The sequence below is a fragment of the Chrysoperla carnea genome, chromosome 1 (assembly GCF_905475395.1).
Source record: "Chrysoperla carnea chromosome 1, inChrCarn1.1, whole genome shotgun sequence".
In the NCBI taxonomy this organism is placed as follows: Eukaryota; Metazoa; Arthropoda; class Insecta; order Neuroptera; family Chrysopidae; genus Chrysoperla; species Chrysoperla carnea.
In genome coordinates this window covers 84,560,829-84,579,926 of record NC_058337.1, presented here as the reverse complement: position 1 = coordinate 84,579,926, position 19,098 = coordinate 84,560,829, and the positions used below count along the sequence as shown (strand labels likewise).

At 28.5% G+C, this 19,098-nt stretch overlaps 1 protein-coding gene across 1 annotated transcript in view; it reads right to left on the bottom strand.

Moving 5' to 3' along the window:
* Positions 1-19,098, bottom strand: part of LOC123301277 (disintegrin and metalloproteinase domain-containing protein 10) — a 471,166-nt gene that overhangs the window by 78,540 nt on the left and 373,528 nt on the right. The window lies entirely within an intron of this gene.

The window sequence follows — 19,098 nt, the reverse complement described above, 5'->3', positions numbered from 1 at the left end:
GGATGAGTCATTTTAATATGTACACTTAAATATCTCGTTTTGTAGCTAACCAATCAAAAAATAACTTAAAGTAAAGTTGTAGAGTTTGATGTGGGACATACATCATATTCTGACATCAGATTGGACCTGATTCTTCGAGTTTCTTTAATTGCCAATCCTAATGGTAAGAGATAGAATAACACTTTAAAAAAGTTCATCATAAAAAACTAACAATTTTTGTTTAAAACATTTTTTTGAAAAACATTAGCTTTCGGAGGAAGTGCGACGACCTAAAAATATGTTATTATTTTATTTCATCGAAAAAAATACGCTTAAAGTTTATCGATAATTGTAGGTCAGTTGACAACAAAGCATTTTTCCATAGTTAGCATCTTTTCTTTTGATGAAATGCAATAATGGCATATTTTTAAGTAGCATTTCCTCCGAATGCTGACGATTTTTGAAAAAATCGGTTTAGATGAAAAATGTTAGTTTTTTTTATGAGGATCAACTTTCTAATTTAAAGTGTTATTTTCTTACCATTTATGATCTAAATTGAGGTGTATAGACTAAAATGGTCCATCCTGTATATGCAATGGAATCCGTATGACACATTATTCGATGAAAAGAATGCAATTCAGACAGTTCCTTATATTCACAGGAATAAAATAATACTGAGATGCTACAAAATAAATTCAGTCTAAGCATCCGAAATATGTAATGCAAAAAATACTTGTAATGCTAGAAGCTATTACATCAAAAGTATTTTGGTCATAAACTAAAGCCTTAATATTACTACTGTACAGTTAGGTTAAGATTCAAAATCGAAGAAATATTGAAAAAAATAAATAATATATTAAAGATTTTTTACAAAAAGTAAAAACGACATGAATATATCTATCAAGTAGCTATATCGAAAGGCATAAATGAAATGATAGGATACTATGCTTATTTACCAATTTGTGCAAATCCAACCAAAAATTATTTTTAGGTATGAATAATATTGGTTTATTTAAAAAATATTATAATAAATACCTTCGTTGAATTTTCTCAAACCTTCGGGGCATTCATTTTTAACTGAAATCATATCATTTCAGCTTATGCGTAGTATAAAAATCAGTCGAATTACATCCATTGGCACATTTATTAAACTTATTTTATCCATGATACGTTCACAAAAAATATTTCGAAATTTTCAAAATCTGGTTAGTTATTGGTTTTTGGTAATTATAAATTTCACGGTACAAATTGCTTTTCTTTTTTTTTTTTTTTTAATTCTTATCTCAAGAATAACACACAGTGATTTAATGATTTTAGTTCTTTAGTCTCAGTTAGTTAAAGAGAATTCAATAACAGAAAGTATAAATTAAGAGTTAAAACAAGTGAAAACAAGTTTAAAAAACCAATACAATTATTATATAAATCAACGAGAAAGGCCACCATTTGTTTTGGTTTTCGAAAAATTTCGAAAAGTATTGTCTAGAATTTTTTGTTTGTTTTTCGAGAATCTTTCACAAGACTAGTTGAATCATCTCCCAAATTTTCAACTGCCTATAACTTTTATAGTTTTGGAGAAAATAGACACCAAAGTTTTGTAATAATTTGCGCCCTCACGGGTAATAACAGTGATTTTTTTAAAAAAATATTTCCAACAAAAGTTGTTGATTTTCTATAAGAAATACTTTTTACATTTCAACTTTTGGTCAATCTCTAATGGTTTGCAAGATGGGTCTTACGGACCCAGTAACTATTTAACATATGTTGCTCATTTACTAAAACTCTCTTTTTAAGTTCTGAGCATGCTATAAAAATTTCAGCTTTATATCTCTTTTCGTTTTAGAGTTATCGTGATCAGAGACAGATAGACGCATGGACAAACGGAAATGGACTAATTAAATGATTTTATGAATATCTATACCTTGTGTTCGTATCATCAATATTTTCAAGCTTTACAAACTTGGGACTAAAAATAGTATACCTTGATATAATATTTCATATATTCAGGGTATAAAAATTACTTAAAACAATTTTGTGGACAAAACTTCCAAACAATGGTAGAATTCGAGTATTGCGAATATATGAAATAATTTTGAATAACATTATAATAAAAACCTTTCAATAAGGAAAGGGCAAAATATTCGAAAAAAAAATTTATTTGATTTTTGAGGGATAAATAAAATAAGCATATTTCTTATTTAATACTCTATCTATTTTCAGATGTTTGTTAAATTTACAAACCTTAAGAGACTTATAATAACTTATTAATATTGTCAATAATTCCCAAAATTAAAATTTTTATAGTTTATTCATTTGTAAAAATCAGTGTTCGCAAATGACAAAACGTCATTTGCGTAAGTTTGAGTTATATAGTTTATACTGCTATAAAATAAATTTTAAACATTTATTTCATAATTTTAAAGTTGTAGGCATTAAGTAACTATATAATATATTAGAAACGGTAGAATTAATTAAACAGATCATTGAATACAAAGAGTTTTAGAAATATTGAAGTAGCTACTACTAAAACGAAGCGACCTTTTGAAAAACGAAGTAATTGTTGTGAGTTATAAAAGTGTCTTATTTGAAACTAATTAAAACTTTTTTTGACTCAGCCCTTAGTCTTTCTACAGCGACAACAGCGAGCAAAGACGTTATTGACAGAGTTACTTTTTAAAGGTCTGGGTTCAACGAATTCAAGAGGTGTAGTGGGACACCCAATAGGAACTATGCCCCTTTCCATATAAATTATAAATTAGTATTATTGAATAACTAGCACATGAAGGAATGGTAATAAAATTCTATTACTTGAAAATCGACCTTTTCTCATTCTCCACTATTATTATTAAAATATGAAGAAATCAGTTTTATGATCATGTTTTTAAAATTTTATATAAAACGTCATCTATGAACAACAATCTTTCAATGAACAAACAACAAAATTTTATATAAAACGTCATCTTTGGTAACTTCAGAATCAATTAATTGCACAGCTTTATTTATTACTAGCTGTTTCCCGCCCGCTTTGCGTGGCGTAAAATATACCCGCTTTTCTGGGCAACATCCCCACTTGCACCCCTCCCTCCACATTTCCTTGCGTTGGATAACAGTTTTGTAATGTACACGTCATGCTCTTTTATTTGATACCCCACTTAGGTATATTTGTAAATATTCGATATTTCCTTCCCACTTTCTCGCTACACCTTTCTACCCTCCGAAGGTTAAAAAAATTTCTAAATGTAATTTAAAACATTCTGACCAAGTTTTGAACTATTAAAAGCCATAATTTAAAAATATGAATTTTTCATTCATGAACACCCCCGCAACCCCCCTTGTGGGTGGAATTTCGTAAAATCTTAGCTGACCTCTGCATGGCAAAAGGAATATTCCTGCCAAATTTCAAGTCTCTAGGTCTTATAGTTCCAGAGATATCGTGATGAGTGACTATCTATATAGATCTATAGAAAGTCTCCTATATATATATAGATTAATTACATAGGTAACACTATATTTGGTTACCATAGAGATAGTATATATTTGTTAGGCAAAACATTGGTACAATTTTTATGGCCTAGCCTCTCAGCTCGCAAACAAGTCAGAAACGTGCGATAATAGCCAAGGAAAATAAAGGTTTTTCTGCTTAAAAACTCCAAGTGAAGTTTTTTCACCAGAATTATTTTAAACGGATGCAAGAAATGACTTGTGAAAAGTCCATTAGAAAATCATGTGCGCAAAAAAAATGATTCAGTGGAAATCAAAATCGGTTCAGTTTATGAAGGCTCTAACGAAAACGGTAATTTAATGGAGAGTATTTTTAGATATGTTTCAAATGCGAGTTTAGGGTTCCGTACCCGAAAAAATGTCATTTTTTTTAAATTTCACTTGTACATTCAAAATCAGGTAAGAATCTAAAGAAAACCTATAATTACAACTTGAACATTTAACTATGTTTCTGTATTAACCTACAAGACAAAAGTCTACACCTCATCCTAAATATAATTAGGATATAACCGCCAACTCCATCTTTGTAGGTACATTACACATTACACATTACACAGACATGATAAGTAATTTATATAGAAGTTTGTGAAACTAATTTGTGCGTGGGTGTGAGGATGTGAGAGTGTGAGGTATAGGTACAAAACAACAAGAGCACACAGACTGGCTTATTATTTCTTAATTTGTATGTATATACCAAAAAACTGTACTTTAAACTGATAATGTAAACAATATTGTCTACATTAATTAATGTAGAAAATTTTAATAAAAACATTTTTAAAAGATTCATTACACCATAAATATTATTTTATTTTCATTATTATTTATTCTTATAAATATAACAGACGACTTTAAACTTTTTGGATTTATATTATTAAAATTAAAAACGTTTTTCATGAGAATTTTATTTATTTTATGCTCATGGAAGAAAAAGAATAAAAGGTGTACAGGTAAACGACGGAGCAAGTTTTTTGTCAAGGGTCTCCATAAACGACAAAGGCTCGATGGGAGATTTACGACGATTATAAAAAAAAGACTATTGATTTTTATTTGTGGGGTCGGTAATCTTTAAAGTTACTTAGGGGCTTCAAATTTGTAAATCCGTAGCTAGATTGACACTGTAAGTAATTTCGCACAAACCTCTATCTACAATTTGCATCTTCTCTTTCTAATGTACCTATACATAAAATTGAATTCGGTTTGCGATCAAAATAGGTATTCGACAAAATCCGTCGATTTTAATACTAAGAAAGACTCTATCTAGCGATAGAAAAAAGAGCTGTAATTTGCAACGCACATAGATACATAATATTTAACGGAAATGTTTGTTTACAATCTTATATACATATAAAAGAGTGCAGCATATTAAAAGGTATAATAAAGTAGGTATCTTTTGCCTTTTGATTCAATGAAAAAATCAGCCGAGTTGTTTGAGTATGGTTTACATTTTTTTACTCGTGGCTTTAACATCTTAGCGTTAAAATCGAAAGCATGTATCCTAGAAAAATATAGCAACAATCTAACCTTCGTTTGGTTTTTTCCTGTTAAAAAATTTTGACTGTGGACTTCTTGCACTTGTATTTATCGGCAAGGGAACCGAAATTACTTCACACGAAACTTGATGGAGCAACGTAACGTTATCAGAAATCCGATTAATTCAAGAACTTTTTGTTTATAAATGTTAATGACGGCCTCTTAGAATAATGTGACTTATCGATTTATTATGCTAGAAGTCTAACCCAAAATTGATAGAATTGACTTTTGGTTTAGCAAGGACTGAGGACATTTCCATTCGAATCTTTTCCCAGTAGAATCAGCACAAATGGCCCACATATATCCACAATAAAAAACTACTTACAATCGTTTTTAGCTGTGTGTCCAGTGAATAGTAAGATTTGTTCAAAAGTATTGAATTAACCTCTTTCCTAAGCCGGATATTAAAACAAAGTTATGAATCAAATATAATAGTTATGAAAAAAATATTTATTTAGAAAATTGCAAAATGGTCGACATAATTTATAGTTTTTCCCATTGTATTTCCCATAATGTGTATTTTCTTTTCTATTGATCCTAAACGATAAAGAAAAACTCTCATATATATATAAATATAATTTTTTATGATTATTTAAAAAAAAAAAAAAACACAAAAAAATAAAAATAAAATTGATAGTTATATTTTTCAAGAAAATATACACATTTCAAATAAATATATGTTATAGGGTGTTTAGAGAACCGATTCGCAAACTAGAAGATTATATTTCGTGAATAATTTTAAATCAAAATTCCTTTAACAGTTTTGGATGCTTCACTAACACAAAGACCACATGAACAAAATAATATAAGTAGTTTAGTTAACAATTAAAAAATTTTTTTATGTTTATTATATAAGTTAATTTTTTTATGTCTATCTGAAAATTTTTTCCATTGGCAATACATTCATTCTGACCACCTTTCCTTTCATCATTATGGCAAAACAACTACTTAAGTTTACATGGTGAGGTGTTTAACGGGCCCCAAAAATAATAATTCAATTGACCGACACTTTTTTTTTATAGACAATTATCTTGAAATATTAATAGCATTCTCAATGAAGACTTGACCTTGTGGTTACATCCACGTCAATATATATTTATTTAAAAGCTCATGGCTCTTACCGGGTATTCCACGACAACTCTCGTTCTTTTTTAATTTTTGATTTGTCGATTTTTTGTAGGATAAATATTCCTATTAATAAACAAATAAAACTCATTTTAGATCGTTTTAGCAATATTTGGAGTCAAATTCTTTATCGTATAATCGCTGTAAAAAATCGAAGTGAAAAGTCTTCCTCACTATCTATATTCTGAAACTATTGAACGACAACACTGGTTTTTTTTTTTTTATAGATAGAGGCTTAGTTTAGTCGGTAGCAGAAAGATCGATATTGCTGTCATGACATCAATGATCACGATAATTATCATCGTTTAAATTAAGCCTGAGGACGTTAACTGAGTCTAACCATAACAATAATTGCTGTTAAAGATATATGGAGTACACTTAAGGCATCTTAATTCTAGTTCTAGAAGATTAAATTTTATTAAATTAAATTAATCAGTAACAAAAATAATTGCATAGTTAAGCAACAATTGACCTGAATATAATTCCAGGTACTGAGACCTTTAATATATTGCCGATGCTAGAAATTAAATGTTATAAATACTTAACAACTGTCTAGAGTATGTGAAACACCATCGGGCAAGCAAAGGATGAACTACTAAGTTTTCGACAAAATAAGACATTTTCAATGACGCTTTCAAAGTTTTTGCACCTAGTCACAAAACACTCTGTGTATTTCTTATTGTTTTGTTTCCAATATCGATTCAATACTGCTCAATGGATGATGGTCGTGGTGGCTCTTCTACGTGTTCCTCTCTATTTATTGATTAGAATCAAATATGAATCTAAGTTCCATCTATCGAAAAAGAAATATTTCATACTCTTATTTATTATTAATAGAAATTTATTGTTTTATTGTACGTATGCTATATTTATCTTTGTGAAAGTAGCTATTGAACAGTATTAGATATATTGAATATTAATTACGTTTAGATTAAATTTTTCAGAATCAGTACGCAGTTGGAGTGCGATGATACTCTTTTCACTAGATAATTAAATTGTTGAACAATAATTTTCAAAAACTGTACACTCTTCTAATAAGAATTACCAAAAGAAAAAACTCACCACGGTAAGCTCAACGATGATAGACCTACTCGTGCTTACTCAAATCGTGTTAGCTCGACATCATAGACTGGTAAATGGAATCGTAACATGACCAAACATAAGAAAATATTTCAGCATTTTGGTTAAGGACTTAGCAGTTAAGAATGTACGAACACCAAGGCAATTTTAAATAAAAAGCTTGATTTTTTTGGCACCATGGCCATTTTAAATAAAAAGCAGGATTTTTTTTTTTGAAGTTAGACTAAGTCTAAATCGATTCTGCAAATTTTAGGGGGGTTGGCCGTTTATTAAAATAAATGACTTCAAAAATAGGCATATTTAACATTTGTTTTATGCCTATAAAATGGTAGATGAATAATATGTTTTCATAGATTTCTCCAAAACTAGTCGGTATTTAAAAAAAACTATTTAAATTGAAGTTAAAACCTTAATAAATTATTGAAAACAAAAGAATTCGTTTTGCCCGACTAATTAAGAATGAAAAGAATGAATAGACACGGTAGTGAGAACATAAATTTAAAAAAAATATATTTTAAATTTCGATGGTGAATTATGTTATAACTTGATTAGTATAAGACTACAAATTTTCGACATTTCAAAATTGAAAATTATGTTTAATTATTTAGCTTTCGAGATTTCGAAAATTAAGGCGAAAACTTTTAATCTAATTTTTCGTCTACATTCATGAAGTTTTAACAAAATTCGTCATCAAAGCTGAAAATAAGGTACAAATAATTTCAACCTTAAATCTAAAATTGACATGGTGCTCGTACTAGATACCTTAAATAAATTTTATATGAAAGAGCAATAATCGCACCTAGATTAGACCTCATTAGTTACGATATCACCACTGCGGTCAATGGCCAAGCGAGTAAGGCGAGAGCACATTTAATCGTTCGACTACTGCTAAAAGGTTGCTGGTTCGAATCCAGGCAGCGGCAGTCTGATTTATTATAATTAATGGGGCGGTAAATTGATCACACTGTCGTCGCTTGAATAAGAACGAAGTAACTGACTGCACCGGTATCATTAATTTAATTGTATGTATTCGTGCTAAAAGGTTGCTGGTTCGAATCCAGGCAGCGGCAGTCTTATTAATTATAATTAATGGGGCGGTAAATTGATCACACTGTCGTCGCTTGAATAAGAACGAAGTAACTGACTGCACCGGTATCATTAATTTAATTGTATGTATTCGTATGTAGTTTAAATAAATAAAAAAAAAAACAATGATGGCGGTGGCCTCTGTAATAGACGTGTATGTATCAGGAACGGACGTTAAATCCCATTATTATATATTATTATATGAAAATAGAATTATTTTTGCTGGGATTATCCCTGGATATTACCTGAAATTATTTTTGCTGGGATTATTATTACTACGCGTATTGTCTAGTCAGATACTGTAAAAATAATCTTGTAAATTATTTTCTTCATATTTATTGAAAACACGAGATGAAAAAAAAATTTCTTTTTCATACAGGTAAAACTTTCTTGTTCAAGTAAATTCATATTACCTACTTTAAAATTTAATTAAGATAGAAAATATACTTTTCTCAGAAAAAATTTTTGTATGGGCGGGCTGATATAAGTACCTGAACCTCTTCTCTCAATTATTAAATAATATATGGTAAAATTTTTCAAACGTTGTATAAAATTTGTTTATGCACACTATTTGTGTTCTACACAGTACGGTGTAGTTTTGGTTGTATCTGTTATAGTTACTAGGTTGCAATTTATTAATGCTGAATTCATTTTCGAGTTTTCACTGGAAATTTAGTTATACCTAGTAATTATATACTAATTAGGTCACCATCATAGATAGATAGCATAGCGGAGAAAGGTAAAATAGATGTACCTAGAATCAACCAAACTACATGTATACACTAACAGATTGTATGTTAATCAAAAGTGTTATGTAAGATTAGTTAAATGTATTGATTAAAATTTCTTCAAAATATTTTAATGATTATTTAGGGACTAAAAATCGAACTACTAGATTTGCTTATAATTAAATTCCACATTCAAAAACGAGGATATATTCTATGTATATATGAAAGATATCAAGGTGTACCTACTAATTTTAGTCCCAAGTTTGTAACGCTTAGAAATATCATAAAATCACCTAAGCAGTCTATTTTCAGTTTTCCATCCGTCCGTCTGGCTGTCTGACCGCCTGTGACTATAATAACTCAAAAACAAAAAGAGATATCAAGCTGAAAATCTTATAGCGTGCTCAGGATGTAAAAAGTGAGTTTCAGTTCGTAAAGGAGCAGCATAAGTCTGTAGGACCCATCTTGTAAGCCGTTAGAGATTAAAAAAAAATCTTAAATAAAAAAAAAAACAATTTTTCGTAAACATCGTTATTTACCCGTGGGGGCGCAGATTAGGATAAAAATTTAGTGTCCATTTTTTAATTGTTTGTTTTCACTTGTTTATTTTTGTTTACGAATTACCAATGTGTAAGGTTATCTAGAAAAAAACAATTTAGAGATTATTAAGAAATAATATAGAAAAAAAAAAGATGATAAAGCGCACGAGCTTATCATAAAGTTTGTTGGTACTTTTTAAAGATTTTTTTATTAGGATTAAAATTTATCCCAAATCATCTAAATTTCAAAAATTGGATTTATGGTTCTAGATTTTTGTTTATGTTACCAATTTCAATCATTTGATTCACTTACGAAAGTAAATGTTTGAATAACAAAATTTCATGTTGATCAGAGTTGGTCATATTTTTGAGCTTTCGATCTTGAATAACTACCCAAGTTTTAAATATGATACAACTTTGTTCCCGATTTGTAACCTAATAAGTAATAAATATTTTCTGTAATTTTTCAGCACAGTCTTAATATGTTGGTTCAATTTCCAACGCTTAAATATTGTAAGGTTATATTATTTTATTTCATTTTATTACATTAAAAGTTTATTTGTGGCTCTAGTTGTATTTTTGGAACAATGTAATCAAACCGCAGAATGTAACGGATTGTTTATATGAAACAATAAAAACTAAAAACAGACCTTTTAATCCACCGATTTTCATTTTGTTTTCACTCATCAACTGTTTGTACATTTTTAGAGCTAAATAGTATTGTGGAATATATTGTAGTTTAACACAATTTTATATTACATTTAAATGTATATCTGCAAAATAGTTCAATTAATAAATAAATTAAAATTGTTAAAAAAGTTTCTAGTTTATCATGAATACAAATTTATATTAATTTTTCATAAATTTTATCATTTAAAAAACATTAAATTTTGTTTTATTTGAATTAAACATATTAAACAGTTTTTATACCCTGTTATATATGAAATATATATCAAGATATACTAATTTTTGTCCCAAGTTTGTAACGCTTAGAAATATTTATGATTATTTATTACAAAATTTTATTTTATTTATATTTATGATTATTTTTGTATTATTACAAAATTTTGATATAGGTGTTCATAAAATCGCCTAATTAGTCCATTTCCGTTTACCCGTCTGTCAACACGATAAACAAGAATTATCGTCAAAGGAATATTTTGCTGAAAATTTTAGAGCGTTCTCAGGGCCAAAAAAGGCGAATTTGTAAATGAGTAGCATTGGTCACTTAGATCTTGGGTCCGTAGGATTTAAATTGTAAGCCGTAAAGATATCTTTTAAGTTCCTTACATAAAAAATGTTCCTTACAAAAAAAAAAAAAAAACTGTTCAGTTAGTTTTTTTTTGTTTTTTTGGGTAAATATCACTGTTTTCCTGTTATGGCGCAAATTAGGATAAACATTTGTTTTCCGTTATCCCCAAAACGTTAAAAGATAGAGAGTTGAACTTCCACCAGCAACTCTTTTTTCATATTTTGAAAACTTTTTGAAAACCAAAATAAATAGCGGCCAAAAGACCGCCATGATGGGTTGATTTTTTAAACTTTTCTTATTTATATCTATGCAAGGTATTTAAACAATTAACTCAGTCAATTGTTTATTTTCACTTTTTTAAATTTATAATTTAAAATTAAATATTTTCAAATGCATGCATGCATTTATTATCACTAACAGGAACAAAAAATAAATTACACAAAAATTAATCAAATCATTATCGTGGTTTTCATTTTAAAAGTTGAATAAATTTTAAAAGTGAGTTATGAAAGGGGACTTTTTATTTCGTGGTAACGTAATCCATGCTAATATAGTATTTTTCATAAAATTCTATCTTAAAATGTTAAAAAATCTTCACCTAAAAGATAGATGAAAATGGTGCATGTGTTTTTCCGTTTCTGTTGCATAAATGGACTTAAGTCTTTAGAGCCTCGCCTTTAACCCTAAACTCGCATTCGAAAAATATCTAAGATCACTCTCCATTAAATTGTCTTTTTCTCTAAAGCTTTTTCCAAACTGAGCCGATTTGGAAGATCATCGCCAAGTTTTAGTTTTTCGGGTACGGAACCCTAAATCACACTTCAAACATAGCTAAGAACACTATACATTAAATTACCTTTAAAAAAAAAACCAAAAAATCAGAATCGGTACATCCGTTTAGGCGCTTCGATGCCACAGACAAATAAACAGACAGACGCACACACATAGCGGTCAAAGTTATAACACCTCTATTTTTTAGTTCGGTGGTTAAAAGGTATTTGTTATTTAAATTATTTGCTGCTACAATCAGTACACACTTATCAAGACATTGAGAAAACAACTTTCCTATGAATTAAAGTACATCAACTACAATATAAGATACTATTTGAAACTTTATGCTAACCATACGAAAGGTTACCAGACTAAAAACGACTGCTATCTAGCAACGTCGTTCGTCTATATTTACCTATAGTTAGATATCTATGCATACAGGATGATCAAATTTGTTTACAAAAATGAAACTTAGCGACTAGAATATTTTAGCAAGTCAATAAAATACATCGATGTTGAATAAAGTATCGATTATATCCACTTATGACGATAACACAATTATTCGAAAACCTTCATCATTCACCTGAAGTAATGAAAAAAATTTGCCAATATGACCTTTGTCGAAATCCTATGACCTTTATGTTAATCTGTTCGTTTTTTGTGACATAGAGTGTAAATATTTTTGTGACATAGAGTGTTAATATTTATAGTTCTTATTATTTTCAGTTTAAAAAACATCGGTAGGAAACATGAACTAAGAAGTTTAATGAAAAATTGGCTTTTTTTGCGGTTAATTTTATCTAAGCTATCATTTAGAATGAACTTAAGAAATCAAGAATTTAGAGAATAGCAATGTATAGACATTGTTTCAATACAATGATAAGGTTGGCTTACCCAAACTGCCATTGAGAAATAATTATTCTGAGACACTTTGTATTTGTACTGTTCACCTATATTTACCTAGATAGTGCTTTTATTCATTACAGAAGATGGAATTTGCTTTCGTTTTGTACAACACTATCATCAGAGAGAGGTACATAAGTGTACATAAAACAACAGCCAAGAATAAAGAAGTATATAGTTTTGGTGGTTTGAAGAGTTGGTACGATGGTATAGATTCCTTTGGTTTTTCTACTCCTTCTTGGGAATACTGGGAGACTCAAAAAATAATACATCGTATTTTCTTTTTTTTGTCCAAAAAATATTTGGAAAACTTATTTTCGTTACATATTTTGATAATCATGAAAAAAATTTATCTCTTAGTAATTGTTTTTATTTTTATAGATTTTGAGCCACAACTCACAAGTTAATTTGCTTATTAACAAAAATTAATTAATAAGTTACAATAATAATAATTTAATTATTAATTTAATAATTTAATTACTTTTTACTTTGCTTTATATACAAAAAATATTTGAAACTAATGAAACTAACTAATTTGAAAGTAAGATATTTCTTAAATATATATGCAAGGTGGGGTAAAGAATTTGAAAACGTTGTAAAATAGAAACACGTTAACTTCCCTTAGTTTATTTTTAACACCCTTATATTAACTTGACCTCAAGATGACTTTATACCGAAAAAAATCATGAAATTTCATCAGAAAATAGAAAATTTTGATATATATTAGAAGTGAATCTATTTAGAATCAAATAACTAAGACTTCCTTCTAATAATCTAATAGGTTATAAAAACTGAATTTGTTCCGAGTTATATTTCGTAAAATACATGAGATAGTTTGCTACGGCCAATTTTCTTGAAATACTTTGTACAGATGAAAATGTAAAATATGAAAATATATTACTCTATATTCATTCTCATTATAGTTAGCTTTACATATACAATATTAACCAAAAACTTTAGAATATTTCTCTCGCATTTCGAAAGGAATTTCATTGGTTATAATACTATTACACAATTCGAAAGCCAGTTGAAAAATTGAACTAATCGGAGGAAAAGTTGTAGTTTTTATGATTATAAAATAAGAATATCTCTACTTTAAAATTGCATTAATTGTGTAAATATTTGTGCTTTATAAAATTATTTTTCTCAAAGCAGATAAACCTACAGCTATCTCAAAGTTTTCCAGTTTTCACATTCAGATAGCTAGCTTATCGCATATTTGAGAGTAGGTACCTAAAGTTGAATAAAGTCAAAGCAAGTGCAAATGTGTGTACCTCTCAAATTTTCGTTTTGTACATACTATAATACTGAGAATAAGTTATATGGATTATAGATACGTAGAATTTGATAACAGAAATTTAAAAATGTTTTGTTTTATAAAGCATTTAATTTTTTATCTCACCTTTAATTGCACATCTGACATTCAACGACATTATAAATACGATAATATTCGATATAAACCAGAATAAACGTTCAAATATATGTATAATTATAAAACAATTTTATTATTAAAATTTATTAGTAACGAATACCATAACTGTAATATTCATTGATATACTGGTTTTCTTTTTACCCGACTGTCAAGGAGTGGTTATGTTTTTTGCGCGTATCTTGTATGTATGTATGTATGTATGTATGTATGTATCTATGTATATTTGTTTGCAAATGTCTTTATTACCTTGTATTTTCCAAACGGCTTAATGGATTTCAAAATTTATGGTTTCAATATATATGTAGCAAAAACCCAAGTGTTTTTAGATAAGTTTTTGAAAAACAAAACAAAATGGCGGATTTTTGGAGCAAAATAGTAATACGTTAATTAAAAAAAATTAATAAAACCTATCAAGTAGGATATCAAAATAAAGGAAATTAAACAAGGAAATAACAAAAATATATAGGTCATATGCTTTAACTTAATAAGGAATAATAAATTGAATTTAAAATTTTAATATAGTATAATAAGAGGATTTGCTGGGGCACTAAAAAGTCTAACATAAAATAAATAATTTAAAAAATAAAAAACCCAACTTCGTTAAATAAAATCTGAAAAGAAAGAAACAAGTGAAGTAATTTACATAGGACACTTTAACAGTCGGGGACCATTAAAATCTAGACTGACTCAAATCTTCCCAATAATGGGACCCGACTATTAAAAGCCGCTATGTCAACTAATGGACTTATTTCTTTCTTTTCAGATTTTATTTAACGAAGTCGGTTTTTTTAAATTATTTTTATTACTTATTTTATTAATACAGGTATTCAGCTTTATTGAATTCTAGGCAAAATTAATTTTGAATATATAAATAAATGATAAGGAGGACTGACCAAATACTTATAAATTGTCATTAATAATCTCAATTACATACAAACAAATCAAGATACTTAAATATTGATTTTCTTTTCTTTTATTTTTTAAAAGCAACAATCAATATGAAAACTTGGAAGAGTAGGTTAATATTGTTATCTTCGTTGTGTGCAGTGTTCTTTGCAGTTTAAAGTTTATAACGAGTTAACAAAGTAAGATCAAAATATCATTGTTTTTTTTTTTTGGACTCGGTAAACCGATGAACGGGTGTTAAACACAGTTGGACTGATTTTGTTCAGAAAAAATTTATAAACACATAGATTCTGTGTTCTAAATCCGTACTTCCCACCTTTTGAAAGAAGACACCTAAAAATTCTCAATAAAAGATAAGGTGGCGAAAATTATCTTAACGGAGATTTTTGAGCCCTCTTAACGCAATTCAGAAAACATGAAAATTCAATATGATGCGCGAAAAACTATATTTTCGTGCTGTCATATGGATTTTTGCTATTTTCAATTTCAGATCTAGGCTCAGTGACAGAGATTTGTAATATGACAGTACCACAAGCCGAGCAGCAAGATTTACAATTGATTTATTAACAGATTTTGAACATGCTTTCTCAAGTGAAGGCTCGAAAATTTGGTACCTCGCCAAAGCAATTTGAAGTTTTTGGTGTTTTTACTTTGTTACTACATGAGGTCATTAGTCCAGTATACCAATATCGAGCGCAAAATGATAAGAAAGTTGGTTCGATATTGTCTCGTATTATATCTATGTATACAGACTTCTGGGTATATGTAGAGGTTGGTGTCGTTTAGTTTGCAGTAGAGAATAAATAAAAAAAATTTAATACTTGAAAATGATTGATTTCAATGGTTGTATTTCAGTGATATACGCCTGTATCGAACTAATGTTTTTTTTTTTTTTTTTGTTTCGTATTAGAATCTATAGTAAAACAAACAAATAATATATACTGTTTATGTCTAGCCACACGATATTTGATGATAAAAAAGTAAGAATAATGTCACTGAAACGGTTGAAAAAATGCTGTTATAAAGGACTAAATATACATAGTATATTAAATTTCACTACTTTTTACTAATTTTTTCCTACTAAAATTATCCGTGTTTAAAGGTACTACGGATTTTTTTTCATGGGGATGGTGAACAATTTTTAATCTATGATTTGGAATCTAAATACAGTCAAACCTGGTTAAGTGAGAACTGGATAATTGAAAAAACTCTTTAAGTGAGAGTAATAGCCAGGACCCGTCATTTTAAGCTCCCAAAACCTCTATCAGCGAGTAACAGAAACCTCTGTAAGAGAGAGTCGTTTTTTCCTCATGGACCTCCGTAAGTGAGACTGCTTCTTATCTATACCTCTATAAGCGACAGTCAAGCTTTATTTATTTATACTATTTAGGAAGAACTCTATAGCTACAATAAAAATACATTCGTACTTGCTGTGACTTGTTATTGCTGCGTACCTCTATAAGAGAGAAACGCTACCTATGTACCTGCATTAGCGAGAAACTCGGGTAAGTGAGAAACCTCTATAAGCGAGAATGAGATTGTGCTTCTTTGAACTCTCGCTTATCCAGGTTTGACTGTATTAGGTAAATAATTCATTAAAATTGTATTGGAGTAATAAAATTGTAACGAGGATTTTAAAATAGTATTGGAAAACTAGAAGTATATTAAAAAGTTTTTAATTGACACCTTTTTTTTAGAATTTATCTATACTGTATTGGTCAATAAACATTATATATGATTTAAATAATTTTCCCAATTAGTGGGGAAAATTTGTAAAGCAAAGAATTTATTATTAATTGATTATCAAAGCTTCGTCGCTTCGTTTTGCTATTATATAAAATGGTAGGAAAAGGGGTTTAACAGGCTTGCCATGAGAAATATTTTACTGCATGTTTTAAAGAACACAGTTAAAGCAAACAAAGTCCTTATTTAAAAAAAAAACTTTGTTGCTTTCAACAAGTTTCTAATATTTGTAAATGTATGATGCATTTTCAAACAGTATTTGATTGTTATTTTTATCGTTTGACATAAATATTTATCGTTAGAAACATTTTCAATAGCCCATATGATCATTTCTTTTATCACACAAGAAATAAACTGGACCCAGGTAATTTAAAGAGAATAAAGCACGATATACTTTTATATACCTATCACCATCGTACATAAAATTGTGTTCCATATATCGCAACAAACAAGACCACACCAACAATGAAACTTACTTTTACCCAAACAAAATAGAGCAAATATAATATTTGAATATTTGACTATGAGATGTGACAATTCTATACTAACGATTGTTGTCTACTTTTAGAAACTAAAACATCCGGTTTTGTATTATCATTCCAGCTTTGTTGGTGCTTTACAGCTAGCTACTACTGTACCTGTGAATTATTCAAAAAAATTTAATATTATTTTTATTATTTATATTCATTTTTTTGAATAAATAAAATATATTTTTGCTTTACATAACAAAAGAAAATTTACATATAACTTCAGCGGTGATGTGATATTTTAAATTTAAAAATTGTTTTGTCTAGGTTGTCGAGTCATTGTATTATCTAACTCTTTTTATTATATTGTTTTAGTTCGTTAAACAGTGCAAAATACATAACTTAAAAATTTTTACAGAATTCTAAGAGGTTTCACGAAATCTGGGACCATAATTCATATATTAAAAAAAGGGACCGAGAAAAATGTAAACTTGACGCAGGCATTATAAAGCACTTTCTTCAAGAAAAGTCAGATAAATGTAAAATACGACTTATATTGCGCATGCGTCCAAAATCCGATACTCTACAAACAACATGCGACTTCAATTCAAGATTTACCTTAATAGACACCAGGGGTTTTTTCTTAATGATAAATAGATACTTGAAATTTCGTGAGTGGGCTTCCTCATTTTTCCTCAGATTTTTTTTTCGAAAAGGTTGCGTTTTCAAATGAGCGATATGACGTCATATTTGAGTTATGGTTCTGAAAAAAAGCAGCAGGGAATTTGTGGGACACTATGATCACTTGATAACAATAATTTAAATAAACAATAAAATATTTTGTTCGACATTTAAAAATACTGCACTGATGACCTTGTATACCACCTCGAACATTTCATACTTAAGTACTTTTGGTTTTGCATCCGTACATGGTTCACTTTTGCATTATTTAATAATTATTAATGTTATTTTAATGTTATCAAGTAGTCAAAGTGTCCGGCAAATTCCATGCTGCGTTTCTCAAAACGATAGCTCAAATATAACGTCATTATACTCATTTAAAAACGCAGCCTTTTCGAAAAAAAATCGTAGAGGAAAGTTTGGCATGGCAGACTCGCCAAAAGGAAGCCCCTCACGAAGTTTCATATATGTATTCATTTAAAAAAACCGTCATGATCAAATTACCTTTCAATCAAACAATAATAATTAAAATCGGTTCATCCGTTCAAGATCTATGATGCCACAAACGAATCAATTAGACCCGATTTTATGTTGAGGGTTTCTTTAAGTTTTTAATTTAATGTTTCAAAAATTTTCATTAAATCTCGCTAAGGCGTTCAAAAAAATTGGAAATTTTGATCTTAAATATTCTCAACACATACGTTTTTTTAGAACTTCCTTATTTCAACAAGTATAATATATTATACCTACCTTAACAACAAAATTATAAAAACTTCCACGAACTTTAAAAAATATGAGCGTTTCTAATAATTATTTTCATTCTAAATATTTTATATTTTATTAAAATATGAGAAACGATTTAAGCTAAGAAAAATACATTCAAAATAAAATACACAAACTATTATATATGTGAAAAGACTCGAATTTTTATTCGATTTTCTGTAAGCAAAAGAAAATATTCATAGAAATATATTTACCTCAAATATAGGTTTAATATTACATATAGTAGTATAAAATGTAAATATAAATATATCTCTTTTGTATATACTTAAGTTAGAAATTTCGAGTGTAACACTTCTGAGTGACTGAATCCCTAACTACAATCATATATATACAAGGTGTCTACTTAAGGTAGTACCAGCATAAAATCACTTTTCGACAGATTTGGCCGAATTTTTTTTCTCGGGTTTATAATAGCTTTATTTTTGAATTCCTAAAATTTCATAATTTTTGGCCGTTTAGATCGCGAGATATTTAAAGACAAAGTTCGCGATTTTGAGGGTCATGTCCCATTTAAAGCATGTAAAATGTCCGGTCTCTCCAACTATTTTTTATGATATTATTATATATTGAAGAAAAAGTAGAAAAAAATGTTTAT